Below are 7,811 nucleotides of genomic sequence, written 5' to 3' on the forward strand. Positions count from 1 at the left end.
TCCTTCTTTTTCTTTCTTTTTCATCTTTTTAAAGTTTATTTATTTATTTTATTATTCCATGATACAGTTCCATAGGCTCCAGGATTTCCCTTCCTCCCTTCCCAAATTCCTACCTCCCCCGACTGATTTCCCCATATCATTACAGTAGTATAATCCTTCACAATCAGTCAGAAGTCCATCATTCGACTATTTACATGTGACCTACATTGTAGGCATGGACAGTGGCAGAGTCCAGCATCCCATTGTCAAGATACGTTGAACAGTTTCATTGGCAGTCCATCTTTGATTTGTAACCTGAGATACACACTACATTGTGTCTTCATATTTGTATGTGATAGTCTATTACAGTTACTATACATATCCCCTTAATGAAAAGCCATAAAACAAAAAAAATATGGAGTGCTTCATGAATTTCCATGTCACCCTTTGCAGGGGGTCATGCTAATCTCTGTGTTGTTCCAATTTTAGTACATGTGGTGCCGAAGCAAGTTTGTTCGTTCTTTCTTTACAAAGAAAAGATACAGCACAATTGGTTTATGCCCCAAATGGCCACAATTGTAACTGGAGCTGGTCCAGGTGGAAACCAGGAGCCTGAGATTCCATCTAGGTTTCCCACAGAGGTGGCAGTGGCCGGAGCCCCTAAGCCATGTTTCTCTGCTTTCCTGGGTGGAGCAGCTGGGACTTGAACTGGTGCGATAAGGGCTGCCAGCAGAACAGGTGGCAGTTCACCCACCATGCCACATTGCCAGCCACAAGGGCCCATACTTCCGCAGTTACTCTGGGCTGGGGCCCAAGTCCTGAAACCAGGTCAGTCACCTTGGGAACCAGGAAGCTGTCTAGTGCTGATGCTGGAAGGCAGAGGGGCAGCGGGGTTTGGAATGTAATCCAAAAGTTCAGAACCTGCTGGTCCCCCACTTCCCTGGTCCCCCACTTCTCTGGCTCATCAACCCTCCCTACTTGCCTGGGGCCAAGGGGTTTCCCAAGAGGCTGTACCTTTTTTCTCCTGCTTAATTTAGAAAGTAGATGCAGAAAAGGATCTTCCACCTGTTGATTCATTCCCCTAATGCCTGCAATAGCCCAACTTGGGCCAGGAACCCAGAGCTCAGTAATGTCTCCCATGCAGGCGTTAAGGACCCAAGCACTTGAGCTATCGCCTGCTGCCTCCCAGGATATGCATTAGCAGGGAGCTGGATAGGAAGCAGAGGAGCTGGGACTCGAACCAGGCACTCTGATAGGAATGCAGGCATCCTAAGCAGCGACTGGATCTGTGTGCCAGACACCTGCCTCAAGGTGCTGGACTTTCACTTTTCAAACCGGGAAAGGCCCAAGTAAAACAGGACAAGAGGATCACTTTAGGTTTTCTCTTGGTCTCTGTCCCCAAGTTCCTGCCCTTCCTCACCCTTGCTCTGCTCTACCTCCAATCCTTCTCCTATCCCCAGAGAAGTCACTCACTCCACTGCCTTCCCAGCCTCTGAGTCTTCATTTGTCTCTAAATCCCCACTCTGGGCTCTTCTGAGCCGCAGCCCTGCACTGCATCCCCCAAACCACTCTGCTCCTCTCAACATAAATGATGGGGACTCTAAAGTGGCTCCCTCTCTCCCCACCTCACCCCTCCACTCCCTCCCATACTGCTCCCACTCAATTTCCCATGTTTCTGCTTGGGTCCGTGTCACATCAGGGTCCTGACTATTACAGATGGATGCACCCACATGCACTGCAAAGCTGCTATGTGCCAGGTTCTGTCCTCAGGGCTGGGGAATCCCTGTCCTTTGGGAGCTTGCATCCAAGGCAAGGGCAGCCCAACAGAAGTATAAACACGGTCACTCAGTACTTGAGGACCATGGAAAGCAGGGTAAGAGGGCTGTGGAGGAGACAGGGGGCAGAGGAGGATTTAGGAAAGCACTTTTGGTGCAACGCAGAGACCCCAGGAGATGAGGAAGTGAGATGGGTCTGTGCAGGAAGTGTATACAGAGGGCACAGCAGGTGCGAAGAGGAGTGCAGCTGGGCAGAGCAGACTGAGGAAAAGATGCAAAGACAGAAGGCAGGGGCATGGAGGGTGTCAGCTCCCGGAGGGCCTCGAGGAGACAGCAGGCTCTTCTGGCTGCCTTACCCCTTCACTGCAGCCAAAGCGCATCTGTCCACCTCGGCAGGGTTGCCCCTTTCCTCCTCCGGGGCAACTACCTCCTGCACACGCTTCCTAGCTCTTTGCTGACCTCCTGGGTCTTTGGCCTCTTGCCCTCCCTGCTCCAGGTCTCCTGTCACTTTGGAGAGTGGCTCTGATGGTTGGGGTCATGCACTTGGCATGTGTCCCCAACAGTATTGCTTGGACATCAGCTTCCGGAGGTCTTGTGGCAGATGGCACCTTGCTCTGAAAAAGCGTGTGCTTGGAAGGAGGGGGGATGGGCACCAGACATGCATTCCCACCACTTCTCATGATCTCCTTGTTGGAAGCAGCGAGAACTGCCAAAATTATGTTGTCAAACATGTTGGGGTTGTGTTTTTGTGCCACAATGTAAAACAATGTAAAAAAAATTTGCAAAATTTTCATCAAAGTGAAGAAGAGATAGATGCATTAGTCACAACCCCTTTGGTTGTCATTAGCTGATATCAGTGAAAAATTCCACATCTTCAGGAATGGCTGGCTCTAGGTGCTCAGAAAGGACAACCAGAGAGCTAAACCTCTCTGCCTCCTGGATCTGCCCTTTCTCTCTGTCGCCTTGATTCTCAGGCACGACCCACACAGCGGCAAACACGCCCCCACCTCTGCTTGCATAGGCAGCTTTGCAGTGCCAGTGGGGAAAGCGCTTCTCATGGCCCCATCACTCTGACTGTGGTTCACTGAGCCTGGGTCATAGCTACAGCCTGGGAGCCGGGGGCCAAGATCAGCCTCATCTGAACTCCGTGCAATGACAGTACAGAGTGGGCAGGCCCCAGAGGACCACTGGCACTGAGATTGAGGATGGGGGGTGGGCAAGCAAAGCAAGTGTCCAGTCAGTGGTTGGTGAACTCTAACTCTCTGACACCTGTTGTAAACCTGCACGGAATCCCAGGTTTCTGAAGGGGAAGACAGAAGCTCCCCACCGGAGTCCAGCCACAGCTCTCAAATCACATGAAACTCAATGGCAGCCATGACTGCCTGTCCAGCAAGTACACACAGCCAGATTCACACTGCATTCTTCTAAAAGGTGTCACCAAGAGGGTGGGGTTCAGGCAAGAGCGGGCACAGGACCAGAGACAGAAAATGTGAGCATTTAGCACAGCTTTCAGAGGGACCTGGAAGGGGGGCAGACCACCTGTCTGCCTCTGCCAGCTGCAAGAAAGCAGCCTGGAGGGTTTGACCACAGCAGTGCCTGGCAGGCAGGGTACTTCTGCTCTTCCTTTCTCCTGGCTCGCCATTCCCTGACCTTGCCTTCTCAGGAAGACAGTTCTAGGGATCTCCATCTTCCCGGTGTCGGCTGCACCACAAGTGGGGCAGGGGCACGGAGAGACGCGTCTGTGTGCCCTTCAGTAGACACATCAATGGCAGATTCTTTGCCCCATGAAGTTTATCTCTTGCAGAGCAGTCCTGACGACCCAGGCACTGCCTAAGGCTCCAGGTTTTTATATGCAATCACAGAGCACTCAACGAACAGAGGCGGGTGTAGGTTAAGTCCCAGAATGCTTCTGATACTGCTTCCCTAATTCTGCCTTTGGATTTTTGTATTCCAAACTGTCCCCCAGATTGTACAAACCTCAGATGACCTTGTCTGGCTGGGAAGCGTGAATCTCCCCGTTAAATGGATGAAGAACTTGAAACAGAGAGGGCAAGCCATGAGGGGTCCCACAGCCAGTATCAGAGCTGGGTTTAAAACTAAGTCTGTTTAATTCCAAAGTGCAGGACATTTCTTCAATGCCTTGTCTGCTCTTGGATTGATCAGAGTCAGGACTCTGACCAACATGTTCCCAGCAGCTCCAGGTACAGGACACTTACCCACCCCCAATCAATCAGGAGCTGGTAACATTCACACCTTGACCTCAAACCTCTGTGAACAGCACAAAATAACTTCACGTCGCTGATGTGTGATCTCCCCAGGGTGGGGGTGGGGGCGGGGAGCAACACTGCCATTTTGAGCTTGGCTTGTGCAAGAGAAACAATAGCTGTTGCACAGAACATAGGGCCGGGCACAAAAGAGCTGGCATATGCCAAGGGAGAACTGCCACCCAAATCCACCCCACCCAACAAAAAGGCTGCCCCCCTCCCCTCCTGGAGCCACTCCTGTCTCTGTTGTGTTCTCGCTGAAGCCCCCAGGAAATCTTGTCTGGGCTGCGTGTTGACCTCTTGTCCGTTTTCATCACGAGGGTTTGGTATCTCTAAGATGCCTTCTCCAGGGCCGATCTGTCGGCTATTCACAGACCCCGACGGCGGCCAGCCAGGCTGGCTGAGGCTGCTGCTCCAGCTGCTCCTCCCGCAGAGGGAGAAGACAGTAATGGAGGACGAGCCCTGCTTGGAAATGTCCCCAGGGACACCTCTGGAGTTGTCTTCTCCCAACCAGGAACAGTCACTACCGATGACCACAAACCCAGTGGCTAACTTCATGTGTCTGTCACATCGTTCTTGACACTGAGGACTTTGGAAAGGAGGTTCGTGCGGCTCATAGTTGTGGAGCTCCCACAGCATCGCACTGACATCAGCTTCCGGTGAAGTAGCATCTCGCAGCCAACCTGCAAGGGAGCGAGAGGGGTCGATGCGGGAGCCCAAGTAGAAAGAGAAAAGAGACCAGGCCTGAGAAACCGTATTCTGTTTCTTTTTTTTTTTTTTAAGATTTATTTTATTTTTATTGGAAAGTCAGATATACAGAGTAGAAAAGAGACAGAGAGGAAGATATTCCATCTGCTGATTCACTCCTCAAGCGGCCGCCACTGCTCGAGCTGTACCGATCCAAAGCCAGGAGCCCAGAGCCTCTTCTGGGTCTCCCACATGGGTGCAGGGTCCCGAGGCCTTGGGCCGTCTTCGACTGTTTTCCCCGCCACAAGCAGGGAGCTAGATGGGACACGTGACAGCCGGGATTAGAACCATTACCCATATGGGATCCCGGTGCATGTAAGGCAAGGACTCTAGCTGCTAGGCTACTGTGCCAGGCCCCACATCCTGTTTCTAAACACTGGTTTTCATGGTCTCGTCTAGTCCTGTGAGACCTGGTTTGCTGCCAACAGATAGACATTAATCCCTTCCAGAGATCACCTTAGGAACTCCCTTAAAGAACCACCTGCTCAATATCCACATATTTGAGATCAAATCTCCAGGACAGGAACTGTTGGGAACAAACCATATCCAAACCACAGCAATGGCCTAAAAGAATAGAAATGTGTTCTCAGGGTTCCAGAGACCTATGGTCAAAAGCCTAGTGGGCAAGTCCTCCCAGGCCCTCCCAGCTTCAGGCGGCCTGTGTGTTCCTTGGTCACTCTAGGCTCCGCCCCTGTCTTCCCATGGACTTCTCCCCTGCGTCCAAGTCTTCTCTGAAGACACTTGTCATTGGAGTTAGGGTCAGGACCCTTAATTCAATCACACCTTAATGACATATCTTTTCCCCAAGCAAGCATCTAAGTTGTGACCTTGTCTTTGGGGACCACTATTCAGCCCTCTGTCTCTTCTGCCCCACAGCAGGAACAGGGTTAGGGATGGGAAAATACGGCTGTGTCTACTGTCCTTTTCACCAAGTAAGAACATTCCCACCCTAATCAGAGACCCATGTGGGCGTGCATCCCTCTCAATCATGCCAACAATATTAAAAAGAAAAATTAAAGAAAAAGAATGAATGGACAAAGGAGACTGGTGGCCGTGCAGGGACAGTGCAGCACACGTTGGGAGCTGGAGGTGGTCCTGCCACCTAGGGCCTGCGGAAGGCTGCAGAAACAGACAGCACTGCCCATGGGAGCCAAGCTGATTTTTGGAACATTCCATACTATCATGTTTTCCTGTTCTCACTGTGTGCTGGAGACAGCGAGTTCCCACCACATGCATTTTATTTGTTTTAAAGTGGTTCAAATTCTTTTCTGATAGTTCACTTATGTTTGAGGCAGAGAGATTGATGTATGGACAGAGAGAGTTCCCACCTGCTGGCTCATTTCCTAAAATGTTCACAATGACCAGGGCTGTGCTAGGTCGATGCAAGAGCTGGGAACCCAATGAGCCATCACTACTGCCTTCCTGGACCCTCTTGGGTCCAGGAAGCTGCAGCTACGAGCTGGAGCCAGGAACCCAACCCGGGTTCTCCAGTGCCGGATGCAGGCATCTTACCCGATGTTTTAACTGCCAGGCCACGCACCTACCCCGAAATGAATTTTAAATTCAGAAGCCGGGTCAGAAGGGGCAGAGGAAGACGGAAGGGATGTGGGAAACACTTCCAATTTCTCAGGTCATGAGGGCTACGGCCTCACTCCGTACTTACGGAGCACCATGTTGACCTGGGCGGGGGAATGTAGGAAACCTCCTAAGACCAGAGTTTGGAAGCAGATACTTCCAAAAATTCACAGGAAATGGAATGAAAACGTAAGGAGAGCTTGCTGTGCTTGTTTGAGAGCATACTGCCAGAGTTTCGAATGCCAAGCACAGAGGGTGAGCGAATACCCTTTTCTACTTCCTGCCTCTCGATCTGGGGAGGAGGGGCCGGAAAAAGGAGCAGGACAGCCGATCTGCTACCCACCCACCCACGGGGGCTGGCGGTGTCCTCCCGTGGGACAGCCAGGCAGCCTGGGGTGGGAACAAGCCATCAGTCTCCAGGATGAGTGGAGAAAATGGTCTAATTAAAGTCTGTGTGTGTCCAGCAGCTCGGCAGCTGCAGGCACTCCTCTGCGCGCCTTCTCAGCACCTGATGATACACATCCTTCATGTTTATGTGGCACGAGCCCTGTGCTCCCCAAGCCTGCAGGATCAGGGAGCCAATTTCAGCAAGGCTGCGACTCCAGAGCCCCTGGAAGGCATCCCTGTTCTGATTTATGAGGGACTAGGAAATGCCATCCATAGGTGTACCCCATCCCCAAGGTTCTTAAAGAGGAGAAAGATGGCCCAGGCAGTCCTGTTTACTAACAGGGAAAGGCCTTCTGGCAGCTTTGGGCCAGGGCCTATGAGAGATTTACATTTCCTTTACTGTTCTGAAACGGTGTGCTTCCCGGTGCGTCTCAGCCCCGACCCTGAGAACCCAGGGCGGTGGGCTGCCCGGAGATGGGCTCCACTCTGCAAGCACCCTGGCCTGCCTGTCATCCCAGTGCTGGTCCAAGAGTGCGTCAACCTTTGTGTTGGAAATTGCCAAGAACAAAAGCTTTCTAGGATGGGTGTTGTCATGTTGGTGGTACTGAAACTAAAGCAGCGCAGGCACCCAGGCCACTGTGGTCAGGTGGCTATGGGCAGGTGCTCAGCTCGGTCACCTTTGCATATCGCTGCAGAATGCCTCTCTTTACCCCAGTGGCCTCTCCCTTGTGTCTGGACTCTTGGATTTTGGAAAGCTGCAGTTCTCTTGCTGTTTTCTTCACTCAATAGTTTTGAAGGAAGAGGGTGGGTTGAATTTTAATAAAATAAGGGCTGAGGCATTTAGCAATTCAGCAGGTGAACTGGTACTTGGGAGCCTCTTGCGCCATAACCCAGGGCCTGGCTCAAGCACAGTTACTCTGTTTCTGGTCCAGTTCACTGCTAATGCCAGCCCGGAGGCAGCAGCTAAGGATGGCTCAAGCACTGGAGTCCCTGCTGCTCAGTGGGCAGACCCTGATTGGGGCATGGACTCCCGGCCTCAGCCTGCCCCAGCCCTGCCTGTTGTGGGGAACCGGGAAGTGATTCA

General features: G+C 51.9%; 1 pseudogene; it reads right to left on the bottom strand.

Annotated features, from left to right (window-relative positions):
• Positions 1 to 388: 388 nt before the first annotated feature.
• LOC118759836 (U6 spliceosomal RNA) lies at positions 389 to 488 on the bottom strand (annotated as a pseudogene).
• Between the last annotated feature and the right edge of the window lie 7,323 nt (positions 489 to 7,811).

The sequence above is a fragment of the Ochotona princeps genome, chromosome 26, assembly GCF_030435755.1.
Source record: "Ochotona princeps isolate mOchPri1 chromosome 26, mOchPri1.hap1, whole genome shotgun sequence".
Taxonomy (NCBI): domain Eukaryota; kingdom Metazoa; phylum Chordata; class Mammalia; order Lagomorpha; family Ochotonidae; genus Ochotona; species Ochotona princeps.